General features: G+C 37.1%; 1 protein-coding gene across 1 annotated transcript in view; it reads left to right on the plus strand.

Moving 5' to 3' along the window:
• Positions 1–27,921, plus strand: part of Robo1 (roundabout guidance receptor 1) — a 740,394-nt gene that overhangs the window by 427,423 nt on the left and 285,050 nt on the right. The window lies entirely within an intron of this gene.

Below are 27,921 nucleotides of genomic sequence, written 5' to 3' on the forward strand. Positions count from 1 at the left end.
AGTCACGTTACACAGAGATTCAGAACTGTTTCTCTGTTGAGTGTTTTCGCTGTGGCGGCTTATTCCCTCCCACTGTTTATTGTAGCTGTGTTGAATGTGTAAGAATGGTTCAGCGGTTAAGAGCACCGGCTGCTCTTCCAGAGGTCCTCAGTTCAATTCCCAGCAACCGGTTACATGGTGGCTCATAACCGTCTGTACTGGAATCTGATTCCCTCTTCTGGTGTGCATGAAAACAGAGCTTGTATACATAAAATGTTTATTTAGAAAGGAAAAAAAAAAAGAATTTGTCCAGAGATATGCCATCCAAGAAACTGTATTTAGATGCTTCCTACGTTGGGCCAGCAGCCGAGCTTGGGAAGAAACAGGATTATAACAGTATAATCCTGATACTCCGCTTATTTATTGCTTGCTTATACGTATATCCAGTGTTGCATTTTTGAAATGATCTCAACAGGGATTTGTTGAATGGTTAAACTGCTATGTCTGCGCTACAGATACACATCGTATTTGGAGATGAATCTGACTTCTCCTACTTCTCTTCTGCATTCAGGAGGTAGTTAAAAGTCCCTCCCCACCCCCCGCCTTGGAAAAATCCTGTTGTGTGTATCATAAATCTAATTTATACATAGGGATTCGAAAGACAGGTAAGATTCATACAAGTTCACTTGAAATATATATGGTTACTTATGCATCTATTAATATGCTTAGGGTGTCCCAGAAAAACCCATATTTTAACCTGAATTTTGTTCCTCTTTTATTTATATAACTTTTCATAGTCATTACCATTTAACTAGAGCTAGAACACACAGAAAAATGCGTAAGCAGTTATTAAATTTAGAGATTTAATCATAACGTTCAAACAGAATTACCTCCAAAGACAGTAAATGGTTTGCCCTCCCCCTCACCAAGGTGTGTGGTACTCCCATTGAGACAGACTGCCCAAGATGTCTGGTGTTAAGTGAAAATATACAATGTAAGTAAATCAAATAAAATAACCACTTTAGACTATGTCAAAACTATCCATTCACATTAAGATTTTTTTTTTTTTGTCATTTGTTTTACTTGTAGACACGGTTTTGCTGTGTGCTGCATAACGGCCTTGAGCTTTCATGTCTCCTGCCTCAACCTCGTCAAATCTGGTGTTACAGGCCTAAGCCACTGTACCCATTTTACACTGTAAAAGTGTTTACATGAATCCTGAATCTATGTTTCTTATTTAAATTAATACACAGTAAACATAACTGTCCTTTTCTTATTGACTTGACTCAAAGTGAAAGATTCAGAACTAAATTTGTAAGAGGTATAGAAACTATGATCACAATGGAAAGTGATTTTACTATTATGTTTCAAGCTCAACTTTAAATGAAATACAATAAAAACACGTAAATGTTTTCCTGTTTATCAACATGTTTTGAGAGTCATCCTCACTTGCAACTCTGTAATTTTAATCATATTTTTGTTATAGAACAATTATTCCTTATTGAGGTAATATTAAGGTTGGTAAAATTAAAAAATGAATTCAAGGGATCAGAAAAGCTGGTAGAAAAGATGTAGGTTGTTCCCTAATTGTGTTAAAAACAGCAACAACAACAAAGAACCAAAAAATAAAAAAAGAAACACCCCAAAGCAAACAAAGGAAAACCAAAGGCAATGAAGTGTGTGGAACAGAAGGAGCAACGACTGTGTCATGTTGATTCCTACTCTGCTCCATTTTTCTCATCTTTAGTATTTATGAGGATGTCAGAGACTTGATTAGATCAACCTGCCCATTCTAGAGCTTCCTTTTCAAAACACCCCCAGTTTCACCCCTGATCCTCAGGACACGCTGCATGCATTGGCCTTTAGGCAGGTTTTTGTTGTTGTTGTTGTTGTTAACTTCTGTTCATGTATTTTAAAGAAACTATTAGTTTCCAGTTAGGTTTTCTATCTCAGGTAGATATACCATTACATTGAAAGTCTTAGTAAGTATGTTCATGGAAATCAAAACCTAATTTGGAGCCTCTTAGGCTTAATCCACAAATTTTCTGGTGGTATTTATCACTGTGCTCAAAATAAAAAATGAATAATATAATTTACTGAATCTAATAGAAAGATTTTTAAAATGTAAGATAATAGTTAGAATATTTCCTATATTTATAAGCAGAGAAATATATAAACACTTTATACTTAAATTTAGTATGGTATTAATGGCAGTTTGATATTAAAGACAATAGTTTTCTGAAACACTGAAAATGTTTGAATAACATTTAGGTCAAGTAGTTTTCATACTAGTTTAATTATGTAAAAACACTTATTTATTGGAAAGTATGTTTGCTTTCACCATCCTGCCCTCAGAAAGGCTTTTGTGTGTTTGGAAAACTTAGAAACCCTTATTTAGTAAAAATCTTCTTTAGCACCCCACAAATATGTAGCAATTTAATTCATATTATTTCACTCATTTGTTTTTGATAACTAATATTGGTCTTGCCCCATTTTCAGAATGTTTATACCCTACAATCCAAATCAGCCTTTTTGTGTGGTACATAATTGATCAGCTCTATTGATAGTGAGCACAGGTGTCAGTCATATTAGTTACAAATAAGCCTGGGAATACTGCTAAAGTTTGGTTTTTATTTTTTTCTGGAGTATTCTGTTGCTCTTTGTTTTTCTACGTGTTTCCTTAGTTTAGGTGCTATGAGTAAAAGAAGAACTATTCTTACACTCCCCAAGGCTCAGACAGGAAGCCAGAGATTGCATCTAATTTCACAGTGATGCTGGGGCCTCAGTAACAGCATTAACAGAAGTGTCTTGAGGCATTGTGGGTCTCGCAGAGCCGTTGTTGGTAATGCCTTTAAAAACATTTTATCTGTGTTTTGCTTGTGTTTCAACCAAGTTTTACAGCTGTGACAACAACTGGAGTTCTTGGTTCTTAATATTTGTCAGTCCCTTAAACATATAAAAAAAGAATGCTCCTTGCATTTTTATTTCTATGTAGAAATAGTAATATTCTCTTTTGTTGCACATTGATATTTTTTAGTTAACTGTATTATTATTAATTTTTATTTTTTAATATTAATTACAGTTTATTCATTTCTTATCTCAGCTGTAGCCCCCTCCCTTGTTCTCTCCTAATCCCAACTTCCCAAAAATGTGCCTCCCATGCACATTGATATTTTTTGTTTGAGATAATGTAACTAGAAAATTACATGGATTGGTTGGTTATCTTTAGGAATGTCTTGTTTTGTTATCATCTGTATTACAATGATGAGCAGGAGAGAGTTGCAGTCCTATAGTTATTTTGTAGTAGAAACTACAATCCCTTTCCTAAAAAAAAAAAAAAAAGCCCTCAGTTGTGATGCTGTAATTCTTACTGTATATAATTGTAAAATCTGAAAATTGAAGCAAGAATTGCTTAGCAGTGCTTATTTCTAGTACTTATGTCAAGTTTGGAAATGTCGGCTTTGCAAAAGAAAATAACCTTTAGTACTGGATACATTTTCCTAAATTGTCTTTCAATTATTATTTTTTGAAGAACAGGAATAATATGTGGCTGGCATATCTAAATCAGATGAAGTAAATGTGGAGGGATTTTTTATGATTTATGAAAATTCCTATGTGTCTCAGTCAGTTTCAACACTAGTTGTCTAAAATGGTCTTCTTGCTGGCCATATTTTCTGGTTTGTGATGGATTATACTATTGTAGAGTTTAAGAAATGTGTTAGAAAACTGCTAATTGGCTTGTTCTCCTATACTCATTTATTTTGTGCCTCATACAAATTGATAGCACAATTCTTTGATACAAGTTATAGTTAACAAGTTCTTTGATCTTGGATAATTGCATTGACTTTTAAGAAAAATTAATTTGAACCTTGCCCTTCATGGCTCCCATTGTAGGGCATGGCTCTCCATGTCATCTGCGAAGCAGGGAGCAGTCGGCATATGGTTATTTGTTTCCTATTTAAGCTGTTTTCTCCAGAGGAAGAGACATTCCCTATGGACTAGGCAGACATCTGCTCATGATCTTAGCAGCAAAACCAAGGAGTATTCTATTGCTCAGAAAATAATCACTGTATTAACCAATCAATGATCGTCTTTTTCCATTTTCTTAACTGCATTTCTAAAAACATGACTGCGGTAAAATTCATGTCAAAGAAATGTTTTCCATTTCTCTTAATACACTATGATTTAAAAAATATTATTAATAAAAAATACTTTCCAAAGTAATTTAGAATCACAAGTATCTATTTTTCTTTATTTATTTTTTCTTTTTCTTTTATTTTTTAATTATTTTTATTTTTATTAATTACAATTTATTCGCTTTGTATCCCCCCCCCGTACCTCCTTCGCTCCTCCCCTCCCAATCCCACCTTCCCTCTTCCCCACCCATGTCCCTCCCCCAGTCCTCCCTTTCCCTCTCACCCTAGTCTATGAGGTCTTATCAGGAGTGGCTGCATTGTCTTCTTCTGTGGCATGGTAAGGCTGCTACCTCCTCAGCGGGAGGTGATCAAGGAGCAGGCCAATCACTTCATGTCGGAGACAGTCCCTGTCCCCATTACTATGGAGGCCACCTGGATACTGAACTGCCATTGGCTACCTCTGTGCAGGGGTTCCAGGCCATCTCTATGACATCCATCCTCTTTGCCTTTTTGCATGGGGATTGAACATCTTAGCCAGAGTCCTCCTTCCTGATTAGCCTCCTTAGGTGTACCAATTTTAGTATGTGTATCCTATATTATATGCCTAGTATCCACTTATAAGTGAGTATATACCCTGTGTGTCTTTCTGCTTCTGGGATACCTTACTCAGGATGATCTTTTCCAGTTTCCACCATTTACCTGCAAATTTCATGATTTCCTTGTTTTATATTGCTGAGTAATATTCCATTGTGTAGATGTACCACAGTTCCTGTATCCATTCCTCAACTGATCCAGCTATACCACTGCTAGGCATATATCCAAAAGACCCTCAAGTATACAAGGACATCTGCTCAACCATGTTTTTAGCAGCTTTATTTGTAATTTTCTTTATTTAAACAAAATGAGAAGGCAAGACAAAGCAAGTTAACCTTATGTGTTAAATAGACATAAATATTGGCTAACAGAATAATATGTTTACAAAATATATTCCATAGAAGGTGGAATAAATATTCCGCCTAGGAGTTCAAATGGTTCAGGTGAGATAGAATAGAAAAAAAAAAAACCTTTTATTTTTATTTATTTATTTTGAGACAGGGTCTCACGGTAGCTCTGACTGTCCTAGAACTTACTATGTAGACCAAGCTGGCTTCAAACTCAGAGATCCATCTGTCTCTACTTCCCAAGTGCTAGGATTAAAGGCATGTGCCAGCATGCAGGGCTATAAAAGAAGCCACTTATAAACATTTCGTTGAGAGGCTTTTGTGTATTGACAGGGCAGAACCAAGAAGGAAGATTTTTTCAGTTTACCCAGCAGATGTAGCAAAACAGAACCTCGGATTCTTCCATTCGATCTTGGACAGCTTTTAATAAACCATACATATCATTGTCACATTTTTGAGTCTTCTGCTATTAAGTCACTGTGAGGTAAAAGGTGGAGACTCAGATGAGAGTGATGATAAACTCAAGCAGAATAGGAGTTTTAATGGGTATTTCAGAAGGACAGGACTGAGTTTGCCAAGTGTTTCACGTTGACTAGTATCAATTGTCATGCATGGTGTACCTAATGAATACTCATAAGCAACAGGTTATAGGCTTGAATATATAGTGGACTTCTTGACTTGGAAAACTCTGTTGTTTTCATTTCATATATCAACAACTTCTATAAATATCTTTGATTCAGGGCATGCTACAGGTTGTCTTTAGTCCCAATCACAGGTTAAAGTAGATGAGTTAAAAAAAAAAATCTTAAAGTAAAAAAACCAACCAAACAAAATTTTCTGTTTTAAATTTTTTGTTAATTAAAAATAATATTTTCTCATTATAGAATACTTCTTTGTATTTCTTTCTTTATTTACTTTGTGTGCATGCTACCATGAGCACTTGATAGACTGGGTCTCTCCTGCCATGAAGGTCCTGGGTAGGGAGCTCATAGCCTCAGGCCTCTACTCACTGAACCATCTCACCTGCCCTTGGAAACACTTTTCAAGTACATAGATATAAAGTTATTTAATCTTGAAATTTTACTGCAAAAATTTACTGTAGTTGAAATTTCAGTAGATAGACTTGTATTATGCAGAGAATGGTCCTACAATCAGATAGTCAGATACTCTATATAAGATCTTATTTATGAATCAATATTATCTGTCATAATCACTCATTCCATTTTCTTTTATCTTTCATTCTTTCTATTCTTTTGGGTTACATTAGGCAAACATTCTCCCACTGAGCTACAACGGAAGCCCTCAATCCTTTCTTATACTATTTCAACAGACTTTAAATGTATTGGAACAGATTAGGACATGTTGATTGATGACGTGGACAAGTTAGCCTTCTGGATTGGATGTTACAAAGCTGCTGCCTACTGAATGTTAGTCCACACAGTGTCTTGGACCAAAGTCTATTCAGCCATCTTGGGTGATGGCAACATACTCCATTATGCGACTCATGAACTATTCCTTTCATTTTTATAAAAAAATGGAATGATATTTGTACATGCTGAAAAACCTGACGGTAATTATTTCAACAGTAGCTGATGCTTAGATATAAAGCCCTTTGAGGTTTCTAGAGAATCAATCCCACAATTACTTATTTATAAAAACTTCTTGGTAGGCTCTCATTGAATCAGCAGCACTGCCTTTAAAAACTAGTAAAACAAGAGCTGGGTCCTGTTATCTCTTAGAACTTATACTCTCTTTTAAAAATCCTTGTCATTTACTGATGATTTAAATGTTTAATGTTTAGACTGACTTGAAGTCATTGGTATTTATTTTAAAACATTTCTTAAAAAAATGAAACATTTCTTTTTTGTTTTAATATAATTTTTATTTATTACAATTTATTCACTTTGGATCCCACCTGTAGCCCCACCTTCATTTCACCCCAATCCTGCTCTCCCTCCCACATCCCCTCCCATGCCCCTTCCCCAGTCTCCTCCCCTTCCATCTGACCCTAGCCTATCAGGTCTCATCAGGACTGTTAAAACATTTTTTGAAGGACATATTTATTTACTGTGGACATACTTTCTTAGCATAATTAATTTTAATTAAATGAAACATAGTTTAACCAAGGCTGTCATTACTTAGCAGCTGAAATTGTTTTACCTATAAATTTGTCAGATTAAAATACAGCTTTGTTAAATGCTTTTGTGCAGTAAAGCTCTTCTGTTTGTTACTTTATAGAGGCAACTTTTTTATAATGTTGTATTTAAAAAGTAAATTAAATGTAAAAATATGGAAAACATATAGCTAAAGTATAGGCTATTAAAGAGTTTTTCTAAAATATTTTTCCTAATCAGTCTTAAAAGTTCAAGTTCTTTCCTGGTGAATTAAAAACAATTAAAAATTAAAAACAACAAAAAAATTCCTGCCTTAATCGTTGTAGGAGGAGTGACAGTTGAGAGCACACAACTAACCATACAAAAAAATATTTTCTGCTTAATGTGACAAGTGTCACAGTGGAGTAAAAGACCTGAGTTTCATGAGATTATTACTAAGAAAAAACATAAAACCATTTCAAACTAAGTGAAGAATATATTTGAAGGCTATGGGAACATGAAAAACTTGAATGTATTTGAGAAAATAATACATTCTAAGTCTGGTATATGAGTAAGAAAAATTGGTAAGGGGTAGTCAGAGCTATGCAGTGTAGACTTTACAGCCACAGTCAGAGCTTTCTATTTTCAATGGAACAATGCCATACTAGTTTAGATAATGATGGAAGTGACTTGATCTAATTCGCAGTTTAATAAATCACCTGACGGTGCCCGAGAATGCTTTGTGTATAGACTGAATGAAGAAATGATTAGAAGAAAGCAATTGGGGTGGTTGCAGAAGTGTTGATGGTTTGAAATTGGTGACAGAAGATGAGAAAAAGGAGGGTTTTAGTTGCATTTGGAGAGTTGAAATGGGAGCTGAGAATTTGTAAGAGATGCATTGGAGATTATAAAGATCGAGTCTATGGTTTTGCAACTATCAGTGACAGCTTATACTGTAGCTTGATAGTTTGATGGTTCCCAATTGTTAATATGCCCAGCACCATCCTAAAAAATTGCAGTCCTTTTTATCACAATTATCACATTTTGCCTCTCCATCCATTGGTCATTGACTTGGTGTGCCTGCATTCCGCCCTCTACTTGTCTTGTCTTTAGCCCTGGCTCTGAATGCTCCTGCTGCACCTAGAACACATGTTCATACCGCCTCAGAGTAGAGAGATTTGCTCATATATCCTCAGTACCAAGTGCCATTCCTGACCTATAATTAATTTACCATGTAACTCAGAAATGTTTTATTAATTCATATATTGTGAGAATTGTGAAGAATCATAACATAACTTCAAGGAACAAGCTACACTTTTCACTTGCTTCTTAGCCAGTGTTTTTGTAAATTTCAAACCTTGGATGATCTCAAACACTCCATTGCAAGCACAGTACCTACGAAATGGGCTCCTTGTGATTGGATAACTATTCACAACATTCACTATATGGAATTGACTGTAGTATAGATCATTATGTACAATGAAATAAACAGACACACAAACAGAAGCAGCATGTAGTCTCATTCATTTGTTAAAATGATAAAGTTAACCTCATGGAAAAATGGAGTGGAACGGTGTGGTTATTAACTAATGGGGAAGATGCGTGAGAAAGGCAAAACAAAGAAAGTAAAGGAATCCTACCCTAGTAACTTTCCAATTGCTTTGAAGAGACGCCATGACCAAGGCAACATATAAAGTAATGCATCTGATAGGGTCTGATTTACAGTGTCAGAAGATGAGGCAATAACCATCATGACAAGGAACACAGTAACAGGCAAGCAGGCATGGCGCTGGAGGCAGATGGTGAGAGACTGGGCTTGTCATAGGCTTCAGAAACTGCAGAGCACACCCACAGTGCCACCTCTCCTTTAACAAGACCACACCTCCTTCAGCAAGGCTATTGCTCCCAATTCTTTCCAAAACAGTTCCACTAATTAGGGACTAAACACTCAGATACATTTGCCAATAGGGGCATTCCCATTTATACAATCACATCACCAAAACAAAACTGGGCCGGGAAAATTAACTGATTTGTACAACGCAGTAGGGCATGAATGGGACACAGTGACTTGAAGTGTATTTCCAAATAACTGGACAAGGAAGCAAGCTCCCAGCACAGGGAAAGGATCATGTTTCAGGTTATGGAAATGCATACCACACTGATTTTTATCACTATCTGTTTTACATACATCTGCAGCAAGTTAGTATGTAGCTACTGTGGAAAGGATGTATATCAAGTCTCTATGAAAATGATAGTAAATACTATTGTGTTTCTGGGATCAAGCCCAATGCCTCGCACATGCTGTGCAAACACCCAACTCTCAACTATGTCTGTCCCTCTCAATAACATTTGTTTAAAAATGTACATGCAAGATACTACTTTTCTGGAATTTTTTTTTCTCTTATTCAAAGTTCTGGAACGTTTAAGTGTCTTTTGTAGACATTTAACAGTCAAGAAATTGAATTAACTCTTAATACAAAAATCCAAGGAATTTATTTTATGCTCTGGTATATATTAACCCCCTTTAGGCAAGGTAGACTCTAATGACTATCCAATGGAAAATGAAGAAGAACAAACTTTCTGGCTGGTATTAAAATGGATCCTGTGTTGACAGTGCCCTATTTTTTTTTTTTTTGCAGTTATATTGGATACATTATGTGTGTAAAAGAGGACCTAGCAACCTTGCAGCTCCCACCTCCCAACAAAGTCAGTGATTATTTTGTATAGCAGTGTGACTCTTTGTCTTAGGCTTCACCTGTATAGGCTGTTTTTAAAACTCCTATAATAGTCAAGGAGTTCTCTTTAATAAAGCAGATATAATGAGGAATTTAAGAAAAATCTTTTTGTCTATTATTATATGATTCAGCTTAAGACTGTGGTAAATGAAACAAAAATGGAAAGAAAAAAACTGAGCATAATTAAAATAAGCCATGGAAGGGAAATAGAAATCTAGAAGATGCAATAATGCAGTGTGTGTGTGTGTGTGTGTGTGTGTGTGTGTGTGTGTGTGTGTTTATGAAACATGTATAATGACAATGCTGAGTCTGCATTACAGTGAGAGTGAACAGAATCAGGCATGTGTAGGCCTGCAAGGTAGATCATGGAACCCTCATTCACAACATATGGATCATGGAGCAGCATTAAGTATCCAAATGCTTAGTTTCACTCCAAGTATGACATGCTTGTGTCTTACTTACCACTATTACAGGGTGAATCATATGTATGTTCAAGATCAGTGTGGTAGACTATTGAGAGAAGGTATATGACAAATGAATTACCTGAGCTAAAACAGTGAGGATTGGGAGGTGGTTAGGTTGGGGGGGGGCGGGGAAGATACTGGAGAGACAGGAAATTATGGGCTCAAATAGCAACCCTTGGAAAAAATACCTCAAGCAGGACGCAGAGGAAGGCAATTAGAGTGACAAGGTGGGGATGCAGAAGGACATGAGAAAAGATGCAGCAACCAACAGAATGGACTGCAAGCAACAGCAGGGAGAAGGGGGAGCTGAAACAGTTACAGATGAAAGGGGCATTAGGTCCTGAGGAGACCTAAGTGACTAGGATCAGAAGGAAGGAAAAGAAGTCCTCCCCTATCAGTGGACTTGGGGAGGGGCATGCATGCAGAGGGTCGAGGGAGGGAGGGGTTGGGATGGGAGGAAGGAGAAACCACAGGGGGATACAAAGTGAATAAAGTTAATTAATAAAGAAAAAAAAGGGGGGCATTAGGCTGAGAAGAGTAGAGAAAGATACTTTCTTGGGAAAATAAGGACAAATAGCATTTATCATATGAAATATTTATAAATAAGTATGAGGTAATTACAACTAGTGCAATGTTAATCAGAATAAACTATTTCATATTTTATTATTAATGTTTAGCATGGAAAGTACTATCTGTGAAATGTCAGATTTTTTTTTAGCAAGTTCTTGACAATCGGTGTTTACTTTATCATATCCAAAAGTGAAATACTAGGTTCTTTTGTTTGCTTTATATTTATTTGAATGGGAATTCTGGTAAAAGTAGGTTTTATTAATAAAAATGGAAACATACTAGTAGGTTCACTTGTAAGCCATTTAATCTCTCCTTCTAACTTTTAGATTAACTTGGCTAAAGATGATTTGTCGTAGTAAAAAGAGGCATGGAATAAAAGATTATCCAGTCCCCATCATTAATATTACTTTTATGCACTATGTTAACAAGAAGATATTAGCTAATTTGCTTTAATCCTTTGATATTGCCTAAATCGCTCATTCGTTTTCATTCTGATTACAGAGAGAAGCTTTTAAAAAAAATATGGCAGCTCATGTGTTTGAAGATAGTCATTAAGTGGGCCCTGATTTTTAATAAAATGGTTCTAATGTTTAAGTTGTTAAGTAAAATAAAGCAGTTTCTAATACAGTTCTTTAGTCTCTAAAGGAGAAATGTAGCCTTTGTCACATTTTGAGTTGTGTCGTGTTAAACCTAGCTTGAAATTGAAGCTTTAATAGTGCATATGACATTTTACACTTGTCAAGAGAAATAAAGGTTTATGATCGAGATATTTAGTATTCCTCAGTGATGATATTTCAAATCCTATCCAGTCAACCTTTGAAAAAAATTAAAATAAAAGCCAAGAAGTTGAAAAGCAAATAGGAAAAGACAGTTCCCTTCCCAGACAGGATTTAAATTCTGTTTCAAGGTGCCCTGTTCAGTACCTGGGTGTCTTTACTGGGTACTATTGTACTATGTTTAGACAAGGCCCTATTGAGATACTGTTTGTAAAATTATTATTCCATACAGACACCACAAAATAAGATTAGGAGTCCAGGTTTAAGATAAAAAGACATCGAAAATATTTTCATTATATTAATCTAATATTGTTCTTGTTTCCCCAAGTGACTTCTTTGTTTTCAAATGGAGCCTTGTTAAGGAGTTTCTTGGTATATCTGACTTTCTCTGTTTTCCTTTGAGATCTGCCTCTAGAAAGAGCACGAGAAAGAAGACAGCAGTAGTGAAAACATCGTAGTGAAGGTGGAATATTTACATGGCCTGGGGGTTGAGCACCTGTAGATAGTTCTTTTCGCTCTTTCTTCTCATTAATGAAATCCCACCATGACTCTCAGATTGTTAGATGAACCCACTGCATTAATGGGCAATGAAACCAGCTCTTTTTCCTTTCTTCCTGTATGATTACCACTGAAGTCTTCACATTTTTGCCTGAGACCATGTCCTTGTGATTCTCAAAGCTGCCTCGGCGTTCATGGCCATCCATGCCTTTCTATGACCTATTTTAAGAAGACATTGTATTTTTTTCTAAGTTTTAAAATTATTTTTGTTTTATTTGTAAGGGTGCTTTGCCTGAATGAATATCTGTGCATCACATGTGTGCCCAGTGCCCACAGAGGCCCAGGAGAGGGTGTCTGATCCACTGGAACTGGAGTTCCAGATAGTTATGAGCTACCATGTCGGAGCTATGAGTTGAACCTCGGTCTTCTAGAAGAGCAGCCTGGGCTCCTAACTTCTGTCTCTGCAGCCCCTTGGATTGCTTCGTAACGCTCGAAGTTAGTGCTGGTTTGGAGAAGACTTTATTGAAACTCTTCAGAGGTGGTGAAATTTCTCTCGTCATTATGCTAGGGCAAGTTTTTGTTCTCAATAACCTGATGAATGCTTGCTTAACATAGTTTTGCAAACTTACTGAAGTTATTCAACTCTTCTGTGCAGGGCACTGATTTTCATTACCATATAGAGGTTTTTTTGTTTTTTTTTTTAATTTTTTATTTTTTTAATTTTATTTTTCTCATTAGTTACATTTTGTTAATTCTGTATCCCTCATTCCCTTCCCAGTCCCACCCTCCCTCCCTCATCTCCTCCCTGCCCCTTTCCAAGTCCACTGATAGGGGAGGACCTCCTCCCCTTTCATATGACTCCGTTTTGTCCGGTATTTTCAGGACTAGCTGCAAAGTCCTCCTCTGTGGCCTAACATTACTGCTTCTCCCTTGGGAGGTGGGGAGGTCAAAGAGCCAGTCATTGAGTTCCTGTTAGAAATAGTCCTTGTTCCCCTTACTATGGGAAACCAATTGATTATTGAGCTATCACGGGTCACATCCGAGCAGAGGTTCTAGGTTTTATCCTCTCATGGTCTTTGGTTGAGTGTCCATCTCAGAAAAGACCCTGTGCCCAGATATGTTTGGTCCTTGTGGAGCTCCTATCCTTTCCACATCAAACTCCCCTTCTTTCATATGATTCCCTGCACTCTGCCGAGGGTTCGGTTATGAGTCTTAGTATGTACTTTGGAACACTGCTAGGTAGAGTCTTTCAGATGCCTTCTGCGGTAGACTCCTGTCATATGTTCAATGCATATCCCATTTGTCTTTCTAAATGAGGATTGATCATCATACCCTGTGTCTGCTTTCTTGATTATCTTCTTTAGGTGTATAGATTTCATTATGTTTATCATATCTTTTAGGTCTATATAAGCGAGTATATTTCATGTTTGTCTTTCTCCTTCTGGGATACTTCACTCAGAATGATCTTTTCTAGATCCCACCATTTTCCTGCAAATTTCATGATTTCCTCTTTTTTGATTGATGAGTAGTATTCCATTGTGTAAAAATACCACAATTTCTGTACCCATTCCTCCACTGATGGACATCTGGGTTGTTTCCAGGTTCTGGCTATTACAAATAAAGCTGCTACAAACATGGTTGAGCAAATGTCCTTATTGTGTACTTGAGCAAATTTTGGGTATATGCCTAGCAGTGGTATAGCTGGGTCTTGAGGAAGCACTATTCCTAGTTGTCTGAGAAAGCGCCAGATTGACTTCCAAAGTGGTTGTACCAGTTTACATTCCCACCAGCAATGGAGGAGGGTTACCCTTTCTCCACAACCTCTCCAGCATGTGTTGTCACTTGAGTTTTTCATCTTGGCCATTCTAATGGGTGTAAGGTGAAATCTCAGGGTCGTTTTGATTTGCATTTCCCTGATGGCTAATGATGTTGAGCATTTCTTTAAGTGTTTCTCTGCCATTATATATTCCTCTGCAGAGAATTCTGTTTATCTCTGCTCCCCATTTTTTAATTGGATTACTTGGTTTGTTGCTTTTCAGCTTTTTTAGTTCTTTGTATATACTAGATATTAGCCCTCTGTCAGATAAAGGGTTAGTGAAGATTCTTTTCCAATCTGTGGGCAGTCGTTTTGTTTTGATGACGGTGTCCTTTGCTTTACAGAAGCTTTTCAGTTTCATGAGGTCCCATTTATTGATTGTTGCTCTTAAAGCTTGTGCTGTTGGAGTTCTGTTCAGGAGGTTGTCTCCTGTGCCAATGAGTTCTAGGCTGTTCCCCACTTTTTCTTCTAACAGATTTAGAGTATCTGGTTTTATGTTGAGGTCTTTGATCCACTTGGACTTTAGTTTTGTGCAGGGTGATAAATGTGGATCTATTTTCATTTTTCTGCATGTAGACATCCAATTATACCAGCACCATCTGTTGAAGATGCTATATTTTTTCCATTGAATGGTTTTGGCTGCTTTGTCAAAAATTGAGTATTCATAGGTACATGGGTTTATTTCTGGGTCTTCTATGCAGTTCCATTGATCCTCCTTTCTGTTTCTATGCCAATACCATGCAGTTTTTATTACTATTGCTCTGTAGTACAGCTTGAGATCAGGGATGGAGATACCTCCAGATGATCTGTTGTTGAACAGGGTTGTTTTGGAGATTCTGGGTTTTTTTTTCTCCTTATGAAGCTGAGAATCTTTTTTTCAAGGTCTGAAAAGAATTGAGTTGGTATTTTAATGGGAATTGCGTTGAATCTGTAGATTGCTTTTGGCAGGATGGCCATTTTCACAATGTTAATCCTACCAATCCATGAGCACGGGAGATCTTTCCATCTTCTGAGATCTTCTTCAATTTCTTTCTTCAGAGACTTGAAGTTTTTCTCAAACAGGTCTTTCACTTGCTTGGTTAGTGTCACCCCAACCTTTTGGCAGAGTGCAGGGAATCTTATGAAAGAAGTTGGGAATAGTAAGACCTGGAGAAGACAAGAGCTCCATAAGGAGAGCAATAGAATAAAAAAATTTGGGCACAGGGGTCTTTTCTGAGACTGATACTCCAACCAAGTACCATGCATGGAGATAAGCTAGAACCCCTGCACAGATGTAGCCCGTTGCAATTCAGGGTCCAAGTGGGTTCCATAGTAATGGGAACAGGAACTGTCTCTGACATGAACGTATTGGCCTGCTCTTTGGTCACCTCCCCTTGAGTGGGGAACAGCCTTACCAGGCCACAGAGGAAGACAAGGCAGCCACTCCTGATGAGAGACCTAATAGATTAGGATCAGAAGGAAGGAAAGGAAGACCTCCCCTATCAGTGGACTTGGGGAGGGTCATGAGTAGAGAAGGGAGAGTGAGGGAGGGGTTAGGAGGAGAGGAGGGAGGGAGCTACAGAGAGGATACCAAGTGAATAAAGTGTAATTAATAAAAATTAAGAAATAAAAATAAAAAAACAAATAAAAAGAATAGTACCTCAGGTTCCTTCTCATAATGACAGAAGCTGAGTAACGTAAACACATTACATTAGTTGATGTATAGAAAGGATTGATGTATAGAAAGGATTGATTGTGTCTCCTGGATATCTAAGTAGTAGCCATTATCTTATCTGCTATTGAACATGCCAGGCATATATCAGTAGGTGGATTTGTGAAATTTCAATACTACCAAATACTACCAAAGTATCTGTTCTCATTTGAGAAAGGCAAAATCAGAAACCCTAATGTGACCACATGTGAAAAGATATCTAATGTTTCACCAGGGCCAGTCATCTCACAGACAACAAGATTTAAAACCTGGGCAAATATTTGTAAAACGATATACATGCCTCACTTATCAGTACATAGACTATCTCATATGACAAACGGGCTTTTGGTTTTACAAGTCTGTTGTTACTGGCATGGTTCACATTTCAGTATTTCTTTGTGCTCTATCTCAAAATATGATCCAAGAAATTATTTCTTAGAGTGTTATATAAATTGGAAAATGTTTCTATAAACAGAGTTTTAATAATGCCTCAATTTTCGGTAAGATTTTGGAGTCAAGTATAGATAAATAATGTCGTGTCAGTGAATTTTCACTTAATAGGAGAAAAGAATCACAGTTGCTTACTGTTTGAGAGCATAGCATTCTCTGGCAATGAGGACCAGTAACTAGTCCTTCTAGCTCCTAATGGAGCAGGAAGCAGAGAGAGGAGCTTTCTGCTACTCATCTGGCTGCTTCCCTCATCCCTTTACTTTCAGCCCGAGACCCCAGCTCTAGAGATGGTGCTACCTAATTCAGGATACGTCTTCTTATTCCAGTTTAACCTATTTTTGAACCAGTCTCAAATGGATACCCAGAGGGGTGTCTCCTACGTGACTCAAATCCAGTCTGGGTTGACGAGGAGGAGTTAAGTAGCTGTCACAGACACTGAACACATATAGAGGGTTTAAATCACTGGTTTCCAAAAATAGTTAACTCTTGTCTTCTCGGAGGGTAATAATCTGGGTAACGTTGCGAAGAGGAAAAGTCCCTCTGCAATGCCCATTTGCATATATGGTACTCTGCGTCATTCTGCTGTCTTGACAATGGTCTGTTTCCATATGGACTTCTGCGACGTTTGCTTTGTTCCATCAGCATTGTGTGTGTGTACACAGATGTTCATGTCTGTGTGGTCCATGTATGATGTGGATGCCAGATGTGCGCATCTGTATGTGCTTGTGGAGCCCAGTAGTCAGCCTTGGATGGTGCACTCCAGGAGTTGTTCATCCTGGGAGCTTTTGTTTTTATCTACTTTTGAGATAGAGTCCCACTTCCCCCCTCTTTTTTTTTTTTGAGGCTTGGGTTCTCTGTGTAGTCTTGCCTGTCTTGGAACTCACTCTTTAGAACAGGCTGGCCTCAAACTTGGAGATCCACCTGCCTCTGTCTCTCAAGTTCTGGGATTAAAAGCATGTGCAAGACGGGGATTCTTATTGGGACACAGATTTAACTAGGCTAGCTGTCAGCAAATTACATGGATCAACCTGTCCTCACTTCCCTGGTGCTAAGTATCAAAGTGTGTGCCAACATATCTCGCTCTGTATGTAGATACTTGTGACCCAATTCATGCTTTTGTGGCAGGAACATTGCCAATGGAGTTATCTCTCCATCTCTTTTAGTATCTTACTCAGGATCCCAACACAGGCAGTTCAAAGGTGGTATTGTATTGGTCTTGTGAATGCCATGAAGGCCTTGCAGCTTTGATTTCTGCCTTCCGACTCTGTCTTTTATAATTGGCATAATTTACTTCTTGTGAGCATGTAAAAGTAACTTTTATTCTCCTGTTTCAGTTGCTGTCTTGGGGGCGTACTGCCTCCATCTGCTAATGTAGGCCTAGACCCGGAAGCTTCTAGCCCTCATACAGTCTAACCTAAGCCTACAATGTTTTCTGCCTCTGAGATTTACTGATCAATAGGCTCGCCCTTTCTTGTTCTTACTGAGATATGGGCTCACTGGCTCAACTTACCTATTCTGGCTCAAACTTCTCTCTTAAGCAATTTATTCAGTCTGGCTTATCCCTCGCCCCTGAATTGCTCTGCTTAGCATCAAACTAATTCCAGCAACCTGCTCTAATCTTTTGGCTCATTCTCATTCTCACACTCTGGGTCATTCTGTTTTCACCTGTGTCTAGTGTGTTCTCTCTCTGCAGCCCGTCTCTCTATTACTGTCCTGGTAAAACTACTTCATCTCTTTCTCTCATTGCCCCTTAAGTAGCTTCCCTTTTCTCTCTTCTCGTGAGAGTTGGGCGTATCCTATTCTGTCAAGTGTTTTTTTTTAATTCATTACCCTTTCTGCCAACTAGTTAGGCACCACTTTCAAATATGGTTGCTTGCTTCTACAAACTAACTTTACCTTTATTGCTTGGGGATAAAGGCATGTACCACCACATTTAGATCTAAGCTTTCCTTTATCTGAAACTTGCTGTATACCAAGCTGGCCTTGAACTCACATCTGCTTGTCTCTGTCTTCTGGATTAAAGGTGTGTTTGTAGTCCAGCCAGATCACACAGACCTAGATCTTTGGATGTAATTTCTTGCCAGAGCAGCCATGTTCTGAATTAAAATTCTTCCTCATGAGCACTTGTTCTTATTTGTGAAATATTATCTTTTCCATAATGTCTTGAGTTTATCAAGAGTGCTTCTTCCTGCATATAACCCAAGTTCAGCAGTTTAACCGGTTAAGTTTAAAGTTGGTTTTGGAGATGGGTTATTCAGAGAAGGTATGGTGGTTATCATTACTCTCTTATTTATCTGGCTGACTCATTTTGTGGTCTATAGATAAAATGTCCAAGACCAACAACAGTAAAGATTTACTATAGAAAATCTATCGCTTTTAAACTTCTTTAGTTCTTTATATATGCTGGATATCAGCCCTCTGTCAGATATAGGGTTGGTAAAGATCCTTTCCCAGTCTGTAGGTAGTCGTTTTGTTCTGATGACAGTGTCTTTTGCTTTACAGAAGTTTTTCAGTTTCATGAGGTCCCATTTATTGATTGTTGCTCTTAGAGCCTGTGCTGTTAGTGTTCTTTTCAGGAAGTTGTCTCCTGTGCCAATGAGTTCTAGGCTGTTCCCTACTTTTTCTTTTAACAGATTTAGAGTATCTGGTTTTATGTTGAGATCTTTGATCCACTTGGACTTTAGTTTTGTGCAGGGTGATAAATATGGATCTATTTTCATTTTTCTGCATGTAGACATCCAGTTGGACCAGCACCATCTGTTGAAGATGCTGTCTTTTTCCCATTGAATGGTTTTGGCTTCTTTGTAAAAAATCAAGTATTCATAGGTGTGTAGGTTTATTTCTGAGTCTTCTATTCGGTTCCATTGATCCTCCTTTCTGTTTCTATGCCAATACTATGCAGTTTTTATTACTATTCCTCTACAGAGGAATAGTACAGTACTACAGTACAGCTTGAGATCGGGGATGGAGATACCTCCAGATGATCTGTTGTTGTACAAGACTGTTTTGGAGATTCTGGGTTTCCACCAAGGACCATGTATGGATATAACCTAGCACTTCTGCTCAGAAGAAGCCCGTGGTAGATCAATAACCAATTCGTTTCCCATAGTAAGGGGAACAGGGACTATTTCTGACAGGAACTCAATGGCAGGCTCTTTGACCTCCCCACTCCCGAAAGGAGGAGCAGTCCTGCTAGGCCACAGAGGAGGACTTTGCAGCCAGTCCTGAAGATACCTGATAAAACAGGGTCAGATGAAAGGGGAGGAGGTCCTCCCCAATCAGTGGACTTGGAAAGATGCAGGGAGGAGATGAGGGAGGGAGGGAGGGTTTGGGAGGGAATGAGGGAGCGGGATACAGCATTAATAAAATGTAACTAATAGAAAATAAATGAATGAATGAATAAATGAATAAATAAATGAAGAAAGAAAGAAAGAAAGGAAGAAAGAAAGAAGGAAAGAAAGAAAGAAAAAAGAAAGAAAGAAAGAAAGAAGTTCGAGGAAGTAAAAAAAAAAAAAAAGAAAAGAAAATCTGTCCTTTGCTTTTGAATTACCTTAGATGGTAATTCAAAAATTAGGTTCATGCACTCAGATTGTCTTTACTTTCTGCTATGTTCTTTCACCCATGACATTGATCTCTGTTCTCACCTGCATTTGGAAGGACTAGTGGCTCCTCCAGGTGACCTATTCTGATGCTTGTAATTTACCCATTTTTCTGCTCCAATATTCAAATGTTGGAGATGAATTACTAGTTAGCCAGCCCTGTAAACCAGAGAGCAGAGGTTGATTTTTAACTGTCAGTTTTCTCTCTCTATGTCTCTCCGAGAACAGATATTGGTTGATATTTTTTTCTAAGTAGCTTTAGAATCTTTCCACTGAACTCCATTGTCTTTGGTACCTTCCTAGTTAGCATCAAGATCACTTCCTATTGGAATGTCTGCAATAATTCTTCGTACTTGAAAACTCATCTGTGCTTCTAGATTGTTCACTCAGAAGTTTTGTTTTGTTTTTTTACTTCTTTAAAAATTAAAAAAAAAAATTTAACATGATTTGCAAGGGTATGTGTAATCTTGGCACGGTGACTTAGAACTCACTCCCATCCCTTTGATCTGGAAGAAACTATTTATTGCTACAGAGCTGAGCCATGGCTTCCTCCAGAGTTCCTTTTCTATAAATCTCTATTTCTGCCCCAACACATGTCAAAGGTAACCTTCCTGGCACAGCCCTGTATTGCTTTCTCACAGTAGGTACCCCTTATTGTGGTTAAGTCTTTGCTTGCCTGTAATTCCTGTTTAATGTATGTGTACCTTGTAGGTCTTAGTGTCACCACAATGAATGTATTGTTACTGAATCTTTGTCAGTAAATGTGCTATAAAATGATCCCTTCCAACCAGCAACAAAGAAAGGCAGTGTGTACTTTGTGTTGAAAGGGGCTCAGATGAAATTTACATATTTGTTTCTCGAAGAAAGGAGAAATTGTACAAAAATTATCCTGGGTTTTGCATGAGCTCTGCCTTATACGGCTCACTTTCTAGAAATTTTCTGTAGTCAACTTTAATCAGAGGCCTGTTTGAGATTGCACAAGTCGGCTAGACTTTTTCTTTGTTTTTTTTTTTGTTTTTTTTTTTTTTTGTTTTTTTGTTTTGTGAGTGTCTTGCTATGTTGTCTCAAATTTGTGAATCTTAAGGCTCAGCCTCTCAAGAACTGGTATTTCCAATATCTGTCATCACACCCGGTCTAAGCATTTCCAAAGACCTTCAGAGTCTATGCAATATGTAACTTCTGACAGCTCAATACATCTTTCCCTGCTTTAACAACCATGCTGTAGTAATTATGCTGCTAGGCTTACCATGTTTGATAGGTCAGGTATATTAGACACATTTCAACTTGCTGTATTTCCCATGTAATAGGAGATAACTGGACACGACCCCATCTGTTTCTCTTACTTTCTTGTTTTTATGAACAAAATTCTTGACAGCAACCAGGTAGAAATTACGTATTTTGGCTCATAGTTTCTTGAGGATTCAGTTTATCATAGTAGGGAATGCATGGGGAGCAACTCAGGTCACGTCACTCAACATGAGAAAGGAAAAACCTAGAGATGATAAGTCCCCAACAACCCACTACCCCACCACCTACTTCCTCTTTTGCTATGGACCAGCTATGAGCCAGCATGTAAGAGGTGTGCCAATGGGCAACATTTCATACTTAATCCATAGCATAATAAATGAATGAGATTCTATTCAGCAGTACTTAATACAATAATTATAAAATTCTATGTTATCTTAAATAGAATGAATTTTTGAATTTATGCTAAAAATGTACTATATGAGTATTAAAAAAGAAATACATATTTACATCTACTGATATAAATAGCTACTATGATGTTTCCCTAACTTGTTGAATAGACTAAGCCAAAAAAATATTTACTAATGTTCATAGTTTAAGTCTAAAGTATGAAAGTTTCTTAATACTTATTTTAGTAATTAACACGTTCCATTTAAATTTTAGTAAATATACTAAAATTAATATTTTAAATATTATTAAAATAGTTTAAGATATATATTTGTTATGTTCTTCACATTTATAAATACGTTTATCATTTAAAGATTAAAATGGTCATTCATTTTAGCACAGTCTTTCTTCTTTTTTTTAAATAAGGCATAATCTTTGGCACTGATACCTGCTTCACTGACTGACATTCTGATAGCCATTGTGTCTGTTAGGACATTCAGCATTACTTAATGGAGGCAGGTAGGCAAGAAAGTTAATTTGGCTGAGGTTTATTCTAGTTGTTACTTAACACACACACACACTGAGAAATACTTTTATATACTTTGTACAGAGTTATTTTCGATTCCTTTTTGTTTTCTGGAGCTTTTAGAATGTCAGATGCAAACATTTTTTAGGTATTAGCAAATTGGGTTGGAGCATATGATTTATTCATGTTATTTTGGTTGCAGAAAATATGAACAAGGAATCCTCATCCCTCCAACCTTGCCCCGAAACTACTGAGATAATTAGCTCAATGTTAATATAGATTATTTTTTCTAATAAATAATTTATACTTCAGTTTACTCTCATCCCTTAAAATGTCAGAAAATGAAATTGATTAGGTATAATTGTATGTCTAATTAATATTTAATTTAAATTATATTATAGCCTTGTTTAGATGTTACTTTCTCACATTGTAGGATGCTGTGTATTTTAAAATTTGATATGAGTGTTTTTATACCAAATTTTTAAATTCTACATTATCATTTCTCTTGAGGTATATATAACATTTTATAATGTTTGGATATGGATGCATACATATTTAAAATACATACAAAAATAAAGAAACCTAAATTATATGTATGACAATATGTATGATTCTATTTTGGGGGAGGTAGTTCCCTGAAACAATTGACTAATTAAACTGCGTAAGTACATTCTTGGATGTTTGGAAGCTTTTTAAGCACCTAGAAAGAATACTTAGATTTTGGAAGCTGTGTTTATGTAAGTGGAAAATCACCATGGTGTTTCTTCTGAGTTCAATCATCTCTGTGTATTACTAATATACCGTGTAACATAGAACAACTGTTAATGAAAGTCTTAGCTAGTTAGAGTGAGTAGACACTGACTCTCGAAAATAAGTTCAGGGCCTATTTTCAAGATGCTTTTGTGTGTCTCAGAGGAAGTGGGTCATCAGTTCGTGACGGATGCTATGGTGGTACAGAGGCTCCAGCTGAGGAGGAGCAGAGGGGCTACAGACTAGGCCACAGTCCCGAGGACCCTGGTGTTGGGGCACTGGAGACTAGCATGCAGGGAGGGCAACAGCCTGAGAGCAGCCTGCCCAGTTACTTGCCCACACAGTCCCTTGATTTCCTGCCAAGGTCAGGGCTGCTTTAGAGCAGTGATATACACATCACCCACATGTTCTTTGATTCTGTGAAAGTCTTTGTGTGAGGGTACACTTGGATTATGTGGACAGATGCTCCGGTTCTAGGGTAGAGAATTGTCAAAATTAGTCCCCTGCTATTTTATCAGTAAATGACTTACAACAAGTATACAGGTACGTACAAATAGGTATGGGATCATATGACTAATGTATAATAGATACCTGTCTATTGCTGAGTTTTGTCTTTGGAATATATGTCAGTTTCACAGGAATGGTAATCTTAATCACTGTTCAACACTGGCATGGAAGAAGTCTCAACTATGTTTGGTGAATCAACACCAATGCACTGTGAGCTTACCTCTTGGAGTTGATTTTGTGAGGACTTTTGTGAGAACCTGATAATGACTTTATAGCATGCACATTAGACTGATTGTTACCTTGCATAGTAATTGCATAACTGGGCACCTATTAGAATATAATTTGCAATGGTCAGAAATAGGTATTATACAGAGAAGAGAAAGAGTTTTTTTTTTTTTTAAGATAATCATCGATTCCCTAAGAACTGTTGATGTTTCTTCCAAATTTTTTTTTTTTCAAAGCTGTGCAGTTTTAAGACCTAAAAGTCAGGGAGTAGCTTTATTAAGATAGTAGAAAGGAAAAGAATTATTAAACAGTAGAAAGGAAAGAATGAGGGCAAGAAGAGAGGTTTATATTTGGTTTGTACTGGCTTCTGTGCCTATTGTTTCGCAGCTCACATTAGGCTATTTAATGACTTTTCCTTTTAAAATTATTGTCAAGGTATTCTTATGTGAGATTTTATTTTTAATTGATTTTTCTCATATGTTAGCCTACTGATAGGGACTGGAGTGCTTTTTCCAGGTTAAACTGTGAGTAAGGGTAGCTGCTGAGCTTTCCAAGGTGAAACCTGCTCCCTGAAGGTCTAACACACCAAAATATTCCAAGACATTTTTGATGATGAAAGGTTTAAAAAGGTCTGTTGTCCTTTACCTTTGGGTCCTGACAAACCTTGATCTGATATTCAGATAATTGACATTCTTATTACTTATCAGAACCTCAAATATTCTATGACTCAAATGCTCTGCTTCTTAAAATCCAAAGTAACTGTAGCGATTACAAAGGTTGTTTTCTTGCCATGAAGTTAGTCTCTCTCTCTCTCTCTCTCACTCTGTCTCTCTCTGTGTGTATGTGTCCTATTACTTTATATTTTTCCTATTACTTTATATTTTTGACTACCTGAATTGTTATTTTCTGCTAATAATGACTTTATTGGAGGAGTTTCATCTGGATTATTTGATTATTATGGACTACTGAACTTCCTTTTTAGAAACATTCAGGAATAAGAACGCACAGGGTTAAACACAGCCAGTCTTTTACCTGGAAAGTGTTAGAGGTCAAATATAAACCAAGTACATGAAAAGGAACCCCACATTTTGCTTTTAAAACTCAGATTGGGAACGGATTGTGCAGTCACATGGAACATTGACAGTGGAGGCTGCATATTCAAAGGTTTAAAGCACACAATTAATAAATTGAATTGAATAAATAAAACAAAACAAAACAAAACAAAAGGTCTGTTTTCTCCTCCTCTCTTTTTGTTGCAGGTTTTGTTTGGGAGAGTAACTTTAACTTAAATTTAAATTACTAATTATTGTCTTGCATTTCTCTGGCATTAGTTGCCTACTCTCTATAAACTTTGTGTGTCTTTTTGATGTGGTTTCTTAGATGCCCAGAACCCTTTGCTTCTCACTGATACGCATATTGGAACTGTTTGACAAGTTTAACTGTATACTCAATTTTGTTCCCTATCCAAAAGCATATCTTGGTGCAAGTGGTCTGTTACATGTTTTATATGTAAATACACCTATTTGTATTCTGTAATTTAAAAGATTATTCAAAATGCTTGCTGCTTCTCTAAAATTGTGATTTTTTTTTTCTTAAAGATAGGCTCATTTTGAGATGAAATCATATTATTTCAGAGGTATTCCATTTGGGATGTTTATGGGACTACAGGGGATTTCTCATTTCAGAATGACCTGTATTTCACTTGGCGTTTATGAAAAAAAGAAAAAAAAAACAACTATTCATTTATCTGCCATAAGGGGCTAATTAAATTGCTTAAGTACATTCTTGGATGTTTGGAAGCTTTTTAAGCACCTAGAGAGAATACTTAGATTTTGGGAACTGTGTTTATGTAAGTGGAAAATCACCATGGAATTTCTAAGTAGACACAATGGTGGAAGAGTATTGAACATTAAATATTAAAGCTAACATAATCAATTTATAACTCTTTTATATTTGGCTAAGTGTACTGATTCCTTAGCAAAGCCATATTGTAGAACACGGTCTAAGTTGTGGAAGAATTTGAAGAGAAGATTCATGGTAATTGTGATAATAAACCAAACCTTTTACCACACGTGTGCCGGGTGCAGGCTTCCGTTTATAATATATATATATGGTCACAGTGAGTCAGTGAGGAGGTTACCTCTAACTTCCCTGTCAAATAATGACATCAGAATGTGGGCAGCATACATTCAGTCATGTCCAGAGTTCTCCTGTTCCTTTGTCTCTCATTATTACCAATTTCCCTTAGTCATGGAGAAGTCCCAATCACCAACATAAAACTCAAGATAAATTCATGTTGTACCTGAGACAGTTACCTTTGTGCAAAATGATACCAAAGCCTGATCTTTTATTATTTCCACTGTAAAAATATAATGGGAAATGTGGCAATCAGTGGGGTTTTCAGTATGTTTAACTTTTATGCTCTCCTATGTATTTTCCTGATCCGCACTGGATCACAGACAGGAACCTGTGGAATTATTTTACATGTACTTCCTTTTTACACATGAAACTTACATTTCTTGTGCGGCTGTGGTAAATTGTTTCCAGACCTGTTCATTCTGCATTTAAGAGTAAACCACGGCCTGGCTAGCTTTGCATTGCAGACAAGGCAGCTTACTAAAAGATTAGTATACTCAAAACAGACACCTCTGTCATAAAAGCTGAGACAGAACAAGAATCTGGAGGTAAATCGATATTGTATAACTCATTTTATTTCTCCTGTTCTTTAAGGCAGCCTGTGACTTGAAGTTACATGAACTTGCCTTCTTGGATGTGTTCAGTAATGATAGGGCAGGCTGGTTTGTGTAAAAACTCCATTGTCTGATATGGCCTCTACAAACCTGAGAAGACTGTAGCTAGGGAACATCTATACGTGGGACTTTCTGCCTTGGAACAGGCAATCCTTCAAAGCCTAGGGTTGACATTCCAGTGTACTAGGTAAACTTGTGAGCCGTAGTGAACATCCCTTGTCTTACCCTACGGCTCCATCTTTACTCAGATCGATGAAGTTGTTCTTGTACCATGTTCAGCTTCCTCTTAGAGCCTTAAACAGTGATTTACCTAACTCATTTTTGGCTTTGCTTTGTTGAGTCAATATTTTATCCATCAAGTTAAAAGGCCCCAAATGACTCTTCTCTGGCCAGTAAGTTGAATGATCTGATAGTTCTGGCATCTTAGTATGACCTTACCTTGTTCAAATTCTTTTTTTCAGAGAATTTGCTGTTTACTGTTTTTTTTTGTTTGTTTTGTTTTGTTTTCTGTGTGTCTACATGGGACTTTTGGAAGCTGAGTCAGAAACGATGATGATGTAATGGTTGTGGTGGTGGTGGTGTCAGTACTTTCTGAGATAGAATACATGTTGGAGGATATTAAATATAACAGTTTAGGAGGTGACAAATTGTCATTATGTTGTCCTGTTCTCAAAATGGGTACAATACTGCTAAGCCCAAAAGCACTTGGATATTTTAGATATAAGTGTGCCACAAAGTACTCATCCATTCATAAATGTGGTGACACATGATGAAGACTTTGAACATCGAGGTTAGGTCCCTTGCCATACCTGAGTCTCTTCACACGGTGATCACCTTGCTCGGTGTGAAAGGCTCTAATGGTACACAGGACACATGGGTGCGTGTGCTCGTTGTTATGTCTGCGCTCATTGCACATGCCCCCTTGTATCTGAGGAGGCAACCGAAAAGGTGAAAGGAAAGCTCCACCTAACGGTAGACATTTGAGAGTGTTAGGGTTGGGAGGTGAAGAGGACTGTTGGCAAGCTGAGGACTGCGGTTGCCTTGGAGGTATAAGGACTAGGTGTATCATGGTTCACAGTGAATCAGAACAAAGATATTTAAATCTTTGAGGTGATGGACTATGCCAGCTATCCTGTCCTCATAATTATATGTTTTATGTGAATATCTCTCACACCGCATAACATACTTCCTCTCTAATGGAGTGAATATAATAAAATTTTTACATCTCTTTTTCTACCAAATGTTTTTCTAATCATTGATATCATTTCCTCTATAAATGTTAGGGTCAATAATACCATTAAACTGTTTTCTAATAAAAAACTGTTGATTAGAATTATTACTTCCCACCAGTTTATATATGTATGTGCGTATTCTTTTAAGAGTTGATGAAAATATCTGCTATGAGTAGTCTCTGATGTTCATAGTATCATGTTTTGATATTTGATTTACTATGAAATATCAATATATACCAGTTAATAAATACTGAAAGCCTTTGATCAGCACTAAATTGTGCTATGTGTGTATAACTATCAGACAACAGTGTCAACTCTGCCATGCCCTAGTGTTTCCTCCTAAGTATTAACAAGAGCTCATATAGTGAAAGAGAAAAAGAGATCAATGTTTATGAATGGAAGCTGAGAAATAGGATGGGCTTCCTTTTTCTGAGGAATAGGGAGTAGGAGTTGAGGGGGCTCCTGGGAGGTGAGGATGGATGGGGCTACAACCAGGATTTAAAGTGAAGGAAGGAAGGAAGGAAGGAAGGAAGGAAGGAAGGAAGGAAGGAA

Source organism: Psammomys obesus, unplaced genomic scaffold (assembly GCF_907164565.1).
Source record: "Psammomys obesus unplaced genomic scaffold, mPsaObe1.curated_primary_1811, whole genome shotgun sequence".
Taxonomy (NCBI): Eukaryota; Metazoa; Chordata; class Mammalia; order Rodentia; family Muridae; genus Psammomys; species Psammomys obesus.